Genomic DNA, 13,852 nt, shown 5'->3' with positions numbered 1-13,852 from the left:
GGTCTGTGCTGGAGCCAGCTGGCATTGGCTCTGTCAGACACAGGGGAAGCTCCTGGCACCTTCTCACAGAAGCCACCCCTGTAACTTCCCCCACTGGAAAAACCTTGCTGTGCAACCCTAATACATGCTTAATCAGCACTGCATAAAAAATCACTTAGAGGATTCAGGTGTTCCATTTGGTTTTTCTACTAAAATGTCTCTGTGTATAAAACTGGCAGGAGGGAATAGACATGGTGTACATTTTGTCATCCTTTCAATTTTATATTCGTGGGTAAATGACTAAAGAATGGGCTCTACAAATCACCAGTCAATAAGTGTGGTAGGGGAAACATGCAAAAGAGCTTTGAAGGGTGAGGTAGAGGAAGTGAGAGTATTATTTCTTATGATGGAGGTTTTGTTTTCTACCATGCATTTCTATGCTCAACACTTAATGCATTGCTTCTCTTCCTTTGTAACAGGCAATCATTAAAAATTTGACCACCTGCAACTGGGAAGACATCAATCAGATCTCATTTGGTAGATATTAAGCTCACAGTCAGGGCTACCAAATCTTTGGCATATGTATGTGAAGAAGGATTAGGAAGGAATGTTTTATCCAATCTCTTATGTATGCTGCTTTGCACATGTTCTTGTGTTATGGTCATCTCTCCAATATCATGTACGTGTCATTCCATTTCATGAAAGAGCAAGCAATGATGACATAGAACAACAATGATGGGCAATTATGGGCATAGAAGAAAAGAGGCCAAAGTTTTCAGTGTAATTTAGTTCTTGAAGATTTGTTCTTTGCCCTGTAAAGAAGTCTTGACAAGCCTACAAGAGAACCCATCTCTTATCCTGATGAACTCTGGCCTTTCTGTAGAGTGTCCTTTTAGGACAGAGGGCTCTTATTGATTATGGTCTTGAATATTTACATAAGTATTCTGGAAAAATTTTTAAAAAAATTTTGATATTGGTTTGAAATTTTATGTAATATCTTCATAGGTAGCACAAAGCAAAAGTAGGTTGGTGGAAGTACTACTGTGGAAACATACAAATGCACCCTTTTAGGGGAAGCAACCAAGGCCTTTGTGAGCTCTCATGAGATTTCAATAAGAAATACACAGTAGCTGGCTAGAATAAGCTAATTAATGGTTTCATTCTATGCTGAGTTTTTAAGGGAATAATGGAAGGCTCTTTCTCAAATTAAATATTCTGTGTCTCATTCATATAAGTTGCCTGTTATTCATGGTTCTCTTTCTTAATCTGAGGATTGCCATCCTTGGGCTTCTCCACTGCAACTCAGAGAGTCCTGGGGCCCCTGTGCCTTTCCTGCTTTGGGGACACTGGCAGAATAAAGGTGGTGAGTAAAGTACATGTTTTCTTGCTGTTCAAGAAAGCTTCCTGAATATGCAAGATTTTCTTTCTAGTAACTAGGGAGTTATTTCATAATTGCTGTTCTCTTTTGCTCTGTTTGATGTTGTTTCCATCAAGTCATAGTGATTTTGTACCTGGTAACACCACAAAAGTGTGGCCATGCATAATTCTTACCTAATTGTGTTTCTAGGCTATATCTCATTACAATTAATTAACATGCTTTTTGGGCAAGAAGGAAAATGTTTTATTTAATAATACAGTAAGCAACACACCAGTGTTTAGTGAACTGACAGTGGAAGTGGTTGTTTTCAGATTCAAAAATTATCACACTAAGTAATTATTTTCAGAAGCAATCCTTTTATTCCTATCTTGCTTCATATAGCTGGACTCATATTTATATGGTTTTCAGGCTTCAAGCCAAGACAACCATCCTGTTGCTTTCATTCAAACTGAAAGGGATTTTCTTTTAAGTCCATTGTAGTATTTGTTCATTCGAGGCTATTTAAATATCATTGCTAAGCAAGCAAGAGAATGCCTCTTCCTCTAACCGTGCAACATGTTTACTGTACAAACCTAAGCAGGTTTGGTTCTGCAAGCAGCACCATACTATTTTATCCCAGTTTTGGCTTGGCTGCAAGGTGCAGAGTTTGGTGTATCCAGGAGTCCCAATGTCTCTGCATTACAGTGACTAGCACTTCATTTGGGGCAGGGCTCAGTTGTGGCTTGTGGTAGTTCCCTGTCCAAGAAGAGAGCAAGACTTGTACGAGCTCTTTCTCTTCATGGCTTCCTAAGTGCACTCCTACCTCTCTGATTTCTGCTTCCCCAGCTTGGGATACCTGATATATATCTGTGTCCCAGCTGAGAGTCATTGGCAGAGGAAAGCAATCAGAGCTTGCCTTTCAGCTTTCCACATAGTTCCCAGGGGTCTATATGCCTTGAAGGCAAAAAACCTTTTGTGCTTATTGCCAATACAGATATATATCAACACTGAAAGTGCTGAGACACAGAAGATGGTGCAGCATGAGAAAATCTGGAACAAAGAATGGTGGGAAGGACAGTGGATGTATCTATGCTTATTTTCTAGAACACTGCTTAGTATAAGGAAGAGCATGTGTGCAAACGCAGTCAAATGGCCTCTAGATCTGAGCTCTTATCTCTGCACATCATCACATAGACTAACCATTCAATCTACATCCTGGAGTCAGAGTCAAGTCCTCAGTGAGAGAAAATTCCCATTGGAGTCTAGCAGAAGGAACATATCATTTTGTTCAAAAACACTGAATATGCAGTAGCAGCTGTGAGTTGTCAAATCCAGCATAGGATTATACCCCACATCATATGCTTCAGCACTTTATACAGACTATGTTTAAATTAATTTTTAATTAGCTCATTATACAGATAGAGGATCTGCTCATCTCAAGTTTTACAACCACAACTTTGCCTGCAGGTCTCTCTATCAGACAGTTGGATGATGGCAGCACCCAACTTCAGCTGGAAGTGCTCAAACCCTGCAGCAATGAGACTAATATTAAAAACCCAGATACTATCAGGCACCACACTCTATTATATCACGACTGCATTTCCATCTTCATGCTCAGTCTTCTTATAAGAAGCTTGTGGAGAGCAGGGGCTCATCATAGCTGGAAAACCTACATGCCACAAAGAGCCAAAGATATCTGACTGTGCATAATGGTGCTACCCATAAGCTTGGCATAGGTTTTGATGATGAAGTGCAAGGTAAGCCACCCAAAGTGATTAATATAATTGTTGGTCTGGAGATCTCAAACCACAGATCTCCCTCTTCTGGCTGGAGAAGATTTTCTAGACATGCCTGATGAAATTTTCTAGACATACATGCCTGATGGTGCCAGTTACCCGTAATAGTGTTACCTGCTTTCGAAATACCTTCTCTCCTTTGTTCCAAATCTGTTCCCTGTTGTGAGATACACTACAGACGTATGTAGCTTGAAGCATGAATAGAAGTGGCTGACAAAGTTCTAACTTTGCAGACCTGGAATTAGGGTGCTTCTAAAGTCAATTGCTTAGGTTTGTACAGTAAATATGTTGCACAGTGAAGGACAGGCCCCAGACCACTTAAGATCCACATATTGTTTTTAACCAGAGATCATCCTTATCTCCCTGGTATCTGTTTGGTAACAGTTCCCTCATTAAATGTTTTAAGTTGCATTACCACATGCTCCTTAGATCTTTCAAGCTATCCCAGTGTAAAAAGCTGACCACAGTTATCGTGAGATTATTCCGAGAATTTGTTTTGTTTTTTTTTCTTTCCATTTGCTATCATAAATGCCCTCAGAGAAGTAATTTCCATGAGATCAGGAGCTGGACATTTTATATGCTTCAGTATGACTTTTTAAGGATAGCCAAGTTGCAAGACTGGCTTCACACTCATCAGACAGAAGCAAAGGCTGTCAGCTTGACACAAACTGTAAACTTGACTCAAAACTTCTTGTGAAAGTGTATAATTTTTTCTTTATACTACAGCAGATCTTTATGGAAAGATATTCAATCTCAATTTAGTTTCTATGAAATCCTGTTCTTGGCCCATGTTAACCCTACTACACTCCAGTGACGAGAAGTGATCCAGCTGCAAAGACTCCTTAAGCTATTGTCCAGCCATTCACACCTCTGGAATTTCATAAGAAATTGAATCAACTGAATGCGTGGGGGTTAGACAATGAACAGATCTGGATGAGTGGTGAAACCAATGACTCATCTTCGTTTCTAATTTCATTCCTGTACAGATTGTTTATTTAGGAAGAACAGAGCAGGGAATGTGTGAGGATATATGTGCTGTTTCTTTAGAGCTGTAGTAGAAAGTTAATTCCTAAATAGAATCTCTGCTCTGAAGCAGAGATGGAGAGCAAGGGATTTGCTATAGGGCTATCATGAATTTATTTATTTTAATGACAATACTTGTCTTTTATGTGTAACAAAAGACAGTGACTTTCTCCAAAGCCCGTCTGTTTGAGATCCTTCATTGTTATTGATTTCCATTCAACTCCTTCAGTTTCTCTATGAGTTAATGGCATTCAAGGGCCAAAGCCTAGTGATATATTTGCTGCAGTTTTATCAGTGCTGTACAAAGACTCATCTCTTCTCTAGTTCCTGATTGTGGTGAGCCCAAGGATGGAAAACTAAGCAGCACTGAAGAATTTCAATACCCTATTTCACTGCAAACTCACATTAAATTTGCTATTCTCTTTGAAGTCAGCAGAAAAGCCCTGATTGACATCAACTGAGTATCTGGTTCTGTGTTTCTGACAACATTACTGCTTGTCTGGTGTAGGAGTCCCTGTGGCCACTGAGAGTGAAAAGTAGCTGAGGCAGTTTCTCAGAGGCTGGGGATATTAAGAGCCCAGATAATTCAACCTCTAACCAGCCTGGCATCCCCCTTGCCTGTTCTTTTCAGCTTGCGCTGTTAGTGCCACTGCCACTGTGTCATGGGTCTGTGCTGAATTGTTAGTAAGAATACAAATGAGGACATGCAGGTAACTGCTGGGCATGAAAGTAAGCAAATATTTTGCTTGCCCAAGAGTGGTAATGTTCTCAATGAATGTGCCTATTTCTCTGAATTTAGATGTTGCAGAGGATTTTCTGTAAGAGTCAGGCATCCTGCCTCCAAAAATATCTTGTGCCTGATCTTTCAAAACCCTTCGTAATGTACATTGCCAGTTATATGTTGCTGAGCAGGAAAGTTGAGAGGATTATTTCAGCTGTGGCAATCAGTTTACACCTTGAACCACAAGATCGGATTACTTTTGGCATTTAATTTTGAAATATTTCCCCCAGATGTGTGGTACCTTTGCACGTTTCCCGGATGAAATTAATTTTGTTATTTTCTGCTCTTATTTTTAAGCTTTTTCAGGCCCTCTGTGTTATTTCTCTGTCTTCATTTATGTTTGTAACACTTCCTAATTTAGCATCTTCTACAAATTTAATTACTGTATCAACTTTTTATATCACCTGATTAGTGGTTTTAAAATATTACTGAGTATCACTTCAGTTTAGCGCAGTCTCTGCAAATTTCCCAAGGGGCAGTTCCCTCAAATCATTTGTTCTTGGGGGTTTGTTCATGGCTAGTGTATATGACACTGTAGATGTACATTAGACTACTCAACAGAAATTGCTGACGCCAATTAATGCTTTTTTTGCTCTGAAAGGCTTCATCTACAGACATCTCAAAGGTGTGAAACAGCATAATTAGGGCATAGGGACATGGTTGTGCAATAGCACATGGGAGTTTTCTACAGGAAAAACAAAAATCTAGCAAAAGTGAATTTAAAGCTGTCACAGACATGCTTCATGTCATAGGTGAAAAAAGAAAGACTACCATAGGGCAAGAAGACTTAGATAGTCCAAGCAAGCCTGAGAGTTCTTTTAAGGGTCAGGACTACTGAAAGCAGTAGTAAAGAAAGATGTCCAAGGACAGTGCTTTGTAGTGCCCTAAAATGGTGTGTTGAATTTGATTTATAAGTGGAAACCAGGGAGCTGAGAAAGAAAAGCATGAAAAGAGAAAAAATACTTGAGATGGCCATTTAAAAAAGAAATAGAGTAAGAAAGTTTTGAGACCAAAAAAAAAAAAAAAAAAAAAAAGAGATGCTTTGATGTAGCTGAGGCAGCAGATGATTAATATATGAACTCTGAGCAGTAGAATAAAGAAAAGGCTGAATTTTTAGCTTTTAGACACCTTTTATGTTACCATCTATACAAATGTAGTTGATTATTTCAGGTGTCTTTCCATTAAATGATTTGCTAATGTCTAATGTATCATACATAGTTTAATTTTAATTTTTTTAATTCAGCTGTGCAGCAGTTTAGTAAGAGTGTTACAAGTTCCTTATGTAACCTCTTAGTGCTTCAGGCAACCTCATGGTTCTTGGAGATTATTTTTTCCTGTGCCTGTTGAACTTTGGTGGAGATTCTTTACTGGGCTGGCACATCTCTTTTAATTCCTTGTTCTTTACCTTTTGTGATTGCCTATATTCTTAACACAGGAGAAAGAACATAATGAGATACTTTGTTTACTGTGTTTCTTTTTACACAAGTCTCTCACATTTGAAGAGGAATTTTTTATTTAGTGATTTTTATAGTGTTATTTAATCACTATATATTCACTATAGTGGATCATATTTTGCAATTACCGCCACTTCCTATTTTTGATCCTTTATTTGGCCTAATTGTGAACCAGGTGCTGAGCAAAAGCAAAGAAAGCATGGGCTTTTTCCCAGTGAATTTGCAGCTTATTAATGGTTGTTGTGCTGCTCTGGCATTTGGAACTGATAACATTGTATTTTAAGCATTGTTAGTGTTCTAAAACAGTCTTCACCACACTGGAGATTTTAATGAATATGCTTTTGCAGAATGAAACTGGAGACGTTAGTTGTGTTTCCTGATTGTGTTTTTTTAAACTAAAACCTAATTTATAAGACCACAGAAAAGTGATGGTTGGATAGTATTTAAACCAGAAATGGTGCTGTTTTGCAAGAGTTTGTTACGATGCCCAAGGCTTTTTGTGGGGTATAGGCAGGATTTACTTAATCAAAATTCAGTAATCTAGCGTGCATGTGTGAGTATAGGAGGTCCAGGCTCCTCATATACTGAATTAAGAGAAGTAGGTGCCCACTTCTTCATTGTCTTCTGGAAGTTCCCCTTTCACATAAAGGGTCCCCTGCTGGCCAAGGGACCTCTAAGAATAGGTATCACTCTCCCATTGGGCAGCCACACTTGCAGCCACACTGCTGTCCTCAAGCAGGGATCTGCACAGGCAGAGTCTCGGTAGTGAACAGTTATGTGGTTTGTTTGAGGAGTTATATCACTAAATCTAGGACAATTGTCCACCTCTGAAATCACAGCTATGCTTAGGGATCAGTGTCACTGTGAGTGGGCTGCAGGCAAAGGTGATCAGCTGGTCTTTTACAGAGAAGACAGTCTGGATTGAAGGGGGTCAGATCAGGAGCTTATCTGTAAGTGAAAGCCCTGCCCACACTAGGCTACACTCCAGTGGAAAAAAAAAAGTCAGAGTGCACTTCTCTGGTAACCTCACTTATTAGACAATTTTAATATAGCTGTAATAAGCTCCCTTCAAGCCAGACCTTGGATAAGGCCTTAGAAATGCTCAGCTGCCATGTGGCTTGTAACAAATATCACAAAGTATTGATTTATTCCATAACCACTCCCTGCCATGTGTTATGTAAATAACGATGTTTGATAGAGTGTGTGGCTCTTCGTGCTGTAATGCAGAGGTCTTGGGAAGGTCTTGAGTCAGAAGATAAAAGGCCTACTGTCTCCAGTTGTCCTCAGGATGTGTGCATGACACTGCAGCTGCATACATATGCGCCAAGCCCTTCCCTTTTGAGTGCATTTAATAATCATCATTTTACTATTAGATCTGGTTCTGCACTGGCTGGATATAATCTTCTAATTACGTAGCTTTGAATTTTCTCAAATTGTCTCTATCCATAACACTGTTAGTAATTCTCGACTGGTAAGACTGAATTCACAGTGCTTTCATTGCATGTGCTTATATCTCTACAGATTTAAGTTAGAAAAAACATGCAGTCTGAAAACACCACTAATTGTACCTCAGCTTGTATGTTGCAGAGCAGCCTCATTCTGTTTTCCCACAGCCAAGGGAAGGCCTTAAGGCCAAAATGTCACCTCAGATTTCTTTTGATCTCAACTTATATTTTATTAACCCTTTTAACTTCACTGAGGGTGTGCAAGGAAACATGTATATTCCCTTTCATATAAACCCAGCATTGTCCTTACATCTTGTGTGCAAATGTATGGACAGCTTTTCATACAAAGGATTATTTAGATGTAATCTATATGCCTTGTGAGTTACAGATAAGAAGGGGCAGGCAGCATTTATTCTGCAATGTTTATGATTTATTTGCCTTTTATTTTCTCTCTTTAACTCCATCCAAAATATTTCTGAGAGTCTTAGTGAAATATAATACTAGAAGCCTTTAATGGCACCTTTTCATCTCACAATTGCAGAGCACTTTTCAGGGCTTAATTAAATTTTACAGTGTGCCTTTCAGGTGAATGTAATTTGAATGCATCCATTCCTGTTTGTGAGGAAACTGAGGCAGGGCGTGGTGATTAGCTCAAGGCTGTGAGCCAAATGAAATGTTAGAGTAAGAATTATGGCCCAAGAGATTAGGAGATTTGATAATTTCAGAAAAATTTGGTTCTTAAAAATTTAATCAGACAGACAACATGGATGATGGCTGCCTGAATGGCAGAGGAGCCAAATAGCTTCCAGACTCTTCCTTTCCTTAGCCTTTGTGATGACTAGTGGTTTATGCCTCAGTCCAGTTTTCGCCTCACCAGTCTTTGGGCACACCAGATGCTTGTTCAGTCCTCCAATATGATCAGGAGAAAAGGAGTGAGTGGCTACACTCTAACTCTGCCATCTTCTCAGCAAATGGTTCGGGCCTTTCACGCCTTTCCACTGAGAGGACTCTTAGGGTAGGACCTGAATGCGTCCACCCACTCCTACAGCCATGGTGTTCTATGAGATAAACTCTGCAATGTTAGTTGGAGAAGTCCTGAAGCTCCTTGCCTGGTGGTCAAGGGCAAACTTTTCATCCATCTCCCCACTGGAAAGTATGGAAAGCAGCCTGTCCTGTTTCATGGGTAAGCAGGTGGAAGGGGAGAAAGCTGCTGAGACAGGAGTGTTCATTTATTCTGCACATGTATCTTATGAAGATCTTCTATAGATTTGGTCATCAGCAGTTACTACCCAAACATGGTTACTGGTGATGCTGCAGGATAGGCCATAAAGCATCACATGGGAATGGGTTAGGATACTGGAAGATATTATTTCTGGGCCCTCAGTGTTCTTAGGTCAGAAATCACACTTTGTTTGGCCAGAGACTGACTACAAGGAGCTCCATGAGCATCGCTCCCTCTCTGCGTGCTGCTATCTGCAGAGGGGATGGCATTATCCAGCCTGTCTGGCAGGGCTAGAACTCATATATGCTGCAATTTAAAAAGTGGGGTGGGGCTGTTTCTTTGAAGGTGTGTGAAAGAAGACTGAAATCAAGCACGTGAGAGATCCCACAGATGCAGTACACCGGCTGAGAGTACCCTTTCCTTTGTACCTGCTATCATGGTGAGAAAAGGTCATCTGGCTGTGAGACAGGTTCAAAACAAAAAGGTCGATGTTTTTAATGAGATAAAGAATCAGTCTTTGGGAAATTCATTCTCTCAGTAGAGAAGCCAAAGACTGAATTATGTCCCTCTGTAACTAGACACCAGTCTCAGATCCAGAGGAAAGAGAGGAGAGAGGACCCTTCTAGTGCTTCACTGCCTGGCTCTGCTACAGCCTCAGTCTGTAGTGGGCAAGCACTACCACATCTGGGCTTTCCTAAGCTTGAGCAGGGCATAGCAACCACAATGCCTGACTCTAGATCCTCCACACAGGGTATGGAATGTGGTACACAGTATGTTTCCAGTGTGCTGTGACAGTCAATCAGTAACCACTAAGCAGGTATAGCAAAGGCAAAGAAAAGTTTTCTGTTTCCATTGTTGTTAGCCCAGTGTCTTAAAAGTATTTACCTGGGAGTGAAATGGCTCCTCTTGGTTCTGCAGAGGCCAATCTTCCATTGCCATATTATGAAAAAGGCACTGCATGGTTTGTGTTTTTATCAGAATAGTATGATCAGAGTACAAATGAGGTCAGGCAACTCTTGAACAGGTTTTGCTACTTACTGTTGATCGTCTTTCTAATAACTTTCTTTTCTCCTTCACGTTGATCTCTTCTAATAGTCAAGTCAGCTGTGGCCACAGGCACAGGACATACTTTGATAGCAGCAGGACTCAGCTGACAGACTCTGGAATACATCATTTCAGTAGCATCATCTGGGTCTATAGCTGGCTCTTCTTTAACTCTATTGAAGGTTGAAGGCCTTGTGTGTTCTCTTCATCTTCTTTCCACTACATGAGCATTGCACAGGGATCTTAAATTGTGTGTAGGAAAAGGGACCTTGGGGACAGACTTTACTTCAGGGTTAGAAACACAGCTTTTTTTAATTTACAAGTGCTTGGTTGTGCGTAAATCTGTTTCATTACCCAAACTTCACATCAAAGTATTTGTGCTGTGCTGTACTTGATGAGAGCAAGAGTGCATGTTTGTCATTGCATAAGTGAAGCAGAAATTTCTTTGGGAACAGGGAGACAGAGACCTGAACACAACACACCATAGAAGATTTGCTGCTAATTCAGTGAGAGAAAGTTTTGGGGATTTTACATTATTGACATTCCTTCAGATGAAATCTTCTGCAAAAAATGTCATTTTGAACCTATTTATTATTGAGGCTATTGCACAAGGGTTCTTAGGCTCCTTTGAAACCTCTCTGTGGGGTTGAGTTAGCAACTTAGGAGCCTCCAGGCCACCAGGATGGAGTGCAGAAAGCGCCCAGAAGCCTAATTTGCCTCTCACAGAGCACAAACACTCCCATTGACCCCATTGCTTGAATGCCTCCGCTGTCAGAAGAGAGCCATGGCAAGAATTCAGTCATGTATATCAGGAGGAATTTCTGCTGATCCCACACTGGGGAAAGCAAGAGAAATTCTGTGAGTGGAGAGTGTCCTCAAGATCAGGATGCATTCCTGCCCTTCAGTGAGAATGATTCCAGGGGGTTGTAAAAAGTGTTTAGTTTTCAGGAAGATCAGCCGCACTTTTCATTTGTCCTTTGAAGATTATTTTTTCTCTGTTAAGGGTTCTAAAAAATGGCAAACCAGTATAGACACATACAAAAAAAAAAAAAAAAAAAAAAAAAAAAGAAAACACAAGGTTATGGAAAGAGGCTGAGATTCTATCTATTTTATTGAATGATCCTGGAATACAGTAACAAAGAACAAGGGGACAGTCGTGTACTTAATCATCTCACTCTTACAAGTGGAAACGATGCTTGACAACAGAATGTACTGATATGAATGTGAGAGTAGGGGAAAGGAAAAAAACCTAAGGAACAAAATAAGCATAATATGTAAACAATATTCTACTAGGAGTATTTGTAGTGACAGATGCTTTGGTAGATAGGGCAAAAAATATATTCCTTTCTCCTAAAGGGAAATAGGTGGAAGTCCATCGAGTAAACTTTGTCCTGGCATATTTTATTTTTGCATGGAGGAAAAGGAAAAGATCGTTTTTGATGTGAGATTTTTTTTCTGCTGTTTTTTCCCTTCTCTGCCATACCAGAAAAGAAAGATCAGGGAAGATAAGCCAGGCGAAAGAAAAAAAAAAAAAAAAAAAAGGGAGGTGGGGAGGGGGGAAAAAAGGTTACTCTGAGTATCAGAGAGGGGGCTAATTGTCAAGGTTATATCTCCACAGATGATTGATGTGAGGCTGGGTTTTTCTGTCAGCCTGTCACAAAGCAGGAATGTTTAATGTTCTCATTATTGGTTACGCTGTTGTGTATATTTCTCTGTCAGCACTACGGACCCATCTGAACTGCCAAGGCACTTCAAAGCCCTGCAGGTCATTTATCATCCTCCTGACGCTGCGAATGTTCAGCCTCAGCTGAGTGCCAGGGATTTGTTATGACTTGAGAGCCAGCTGACAGACAGGTCTGCTGCAAAAAGGATTCCTTTTTGTCACACTGCGAAAACATCAATGTTCCTATAATGGCCTACAACTGTCAAAGGGGACTGCCACCTGACAGTTGTGTGGTCTCACTAATTTGCAGCCCGGTGACTTGTTTCCTTGAGTTTAGATTCAGTTACGGTGTCACATGCAAACAGGTCACCATCTGTCGTCCTGTGCCAGGGGGCACATGGTAGGGGGTGGAGAGGGAGAGAGAGCGAGAGAGAAGGAGGAAACGATGAAGTGGCAAACTGGGGGTGGGGGAGAGGCAAGGGGAAAAGAAAAACGGCCATGCAAATCAAAGCTGCATCTTTATTTCAGATTCCTGTTTTGTGAATGTTTCTAGCCCACCACAATGTGAATCTCTAAAAGTTGGGCTGAAAATTGAGGCAGGGAAAGAAAGGACCTTGCAAAGAGCCAGAGCTGGGAGGGGTGGGGGCTGGGGGAAAGAGCAGGGGGGGGAGAGAGAGAGAGAGAAATATCAGGGCTTTGTTTCCTTTCCCAGGCCATGACATGATTAATCGTTTTCTTCTGATCTAATTTTGGAACATGAAAAACAGCACATTTGTCTTGAAGAAAAATGATGTGCCGTACTGCGCAGATGGAAATTTCGAGCAATGAAAAAGATTAAAGTGAAATTCCACTCCTTAGACCTAATCATGAGTTGTAGATTATTCTGTCGTTCTAACCAGATGGTAGGCTTGATTCCACAACCCCCTTCTTATATTAATGAATACTAGACTGTTATATTTGACTTAGGTAAGTGAAATGTCTATCAAGCCTAATGGACTGCCAGCCAGCATAACACATGTTGTACCACTGAGGGTCCTTGCTGCATTTTTCATGTTTTATACTAATGTAGAACATTTTGTTTCCTACTGTTTTCCATCATTGTCACTGTTTGCTAAATATTTTCACATGTAGGGGGAAAAAAAAGTAAAAAACTTGTGTCCAGAGCTAATTTCCTCACGTTGGTCACAGCTATAATTCTACAAGTAAAACAGTCACCCGAAGCAATGCATACAAGAACTCAATAGTAACTTGATTAAGTTCCCAGTCAACAAGACTGCACTAGGCTGTATGTTAACAAACCTAATTATAGGCAGCATGGTGATAAATTGTGCAGGGTGCATGTAGCACATCTCTGAGGTCATGTCTAGAAAAGAAGTTTTACCCCAGGGGACAGGGATGGGGTGTCATTTCTAAATAAAGTAAATGCAGGTTCACTGATGTTTCCCATTGGGTTGCCTTCCGTTTTCTGACAAATGTTGTTCTAGCAAGGGTGTCCCAAGAGATCCTTGTGAGAACGGAAGAGTGGAGGAGGAGACAGATGAGAGGCTGGGGGATTCTCTTTAACCTTTCCAAGTGTGCAGTCCAGTGACTGCCACACAGCTTCTGCCATGCTTGGACTTGTCAGAGCCATGGGTCCTGCTGATCATATGTTGGGATGGGTGCCACCACTTGTGATTACAAACCATGTTACCATTTTCAGCATTTAGCTGAACAAAATGGTACTTGTCACATATGCTGGATGTGAGAGTGGGATGGAATCTCTTCCTTGTATGTGAAGTTAAAGGTAAAAATCTCTGGTTTCTTCCATTGAAAAAACAACAGTTAGGCCTTTGTGCGTGCGTGGCGCCCTGGTTCTGTTGGGGAGCATGCTCCCAGGTAGAGGAATCGTGCATGCACAGTGCTAATTTTAGACATTGAAAGAACCAACAGGATGCATGGATCAAGTTACTCTCTGCCTAGGAGAGAACAAGTCCAAAAACTTGAGTAAGCAGTCAAGAGTTATCCAAATCAGGACTTACTGAAGTATTTTAGATACAGTAAAGTTCTGAAAGTTCAGAACAAAGCTGAACAAAGGCAAAGCATCAAAGT

The 13,852-nt window shown here is 40.6% G+C and overlaps 1 long non-coding RNA gene across 9 annotated transcripts in view; it reads left to right on the top strand.

Annotated features, from left to right (window-relative positions):
* The window catches only part of LOC127059739 (uncharacterized), a 96,657-nt gene that overhangs the window by 15,795 nt on the left and 67,010 nt on the right, over window positions 1–13,852 (top strand). For 8 of the 9 annotated variants that reach the window (XR_007777855.1, XR_007777852.1, XR_007777853.1 and 5 more), the window contains one exon: window positions 1,251–1,342. This is a non-coding gene — a long non-coding RNA (uncharacterized LOC127059739). The remainder of the gene's footprint in view (window positions 1–1,250; window positions 1,343–13,852) is intronic. The other variant, XR_007777857.1, reaches the window with a different exon arrangement.

Source organism: Serinus canaria, chromosome 6 (genome assembly GCF_022539315.1).
Source record: "Serinus canaria isolate serCan28SL12 chromosome 6, serCan2020, whole genome shotgun sequence".
NCBI lineage: Eukaryota > Metazoa > Chordata > Aves > Passeriformes > Fringillidae > Serinus > Serinus canaria.
The sequence above is the reverse complement of the archived record's forward strand: the minus strand, read 5'-3'. Positions and strand labels throughout refer to the sequence as shown.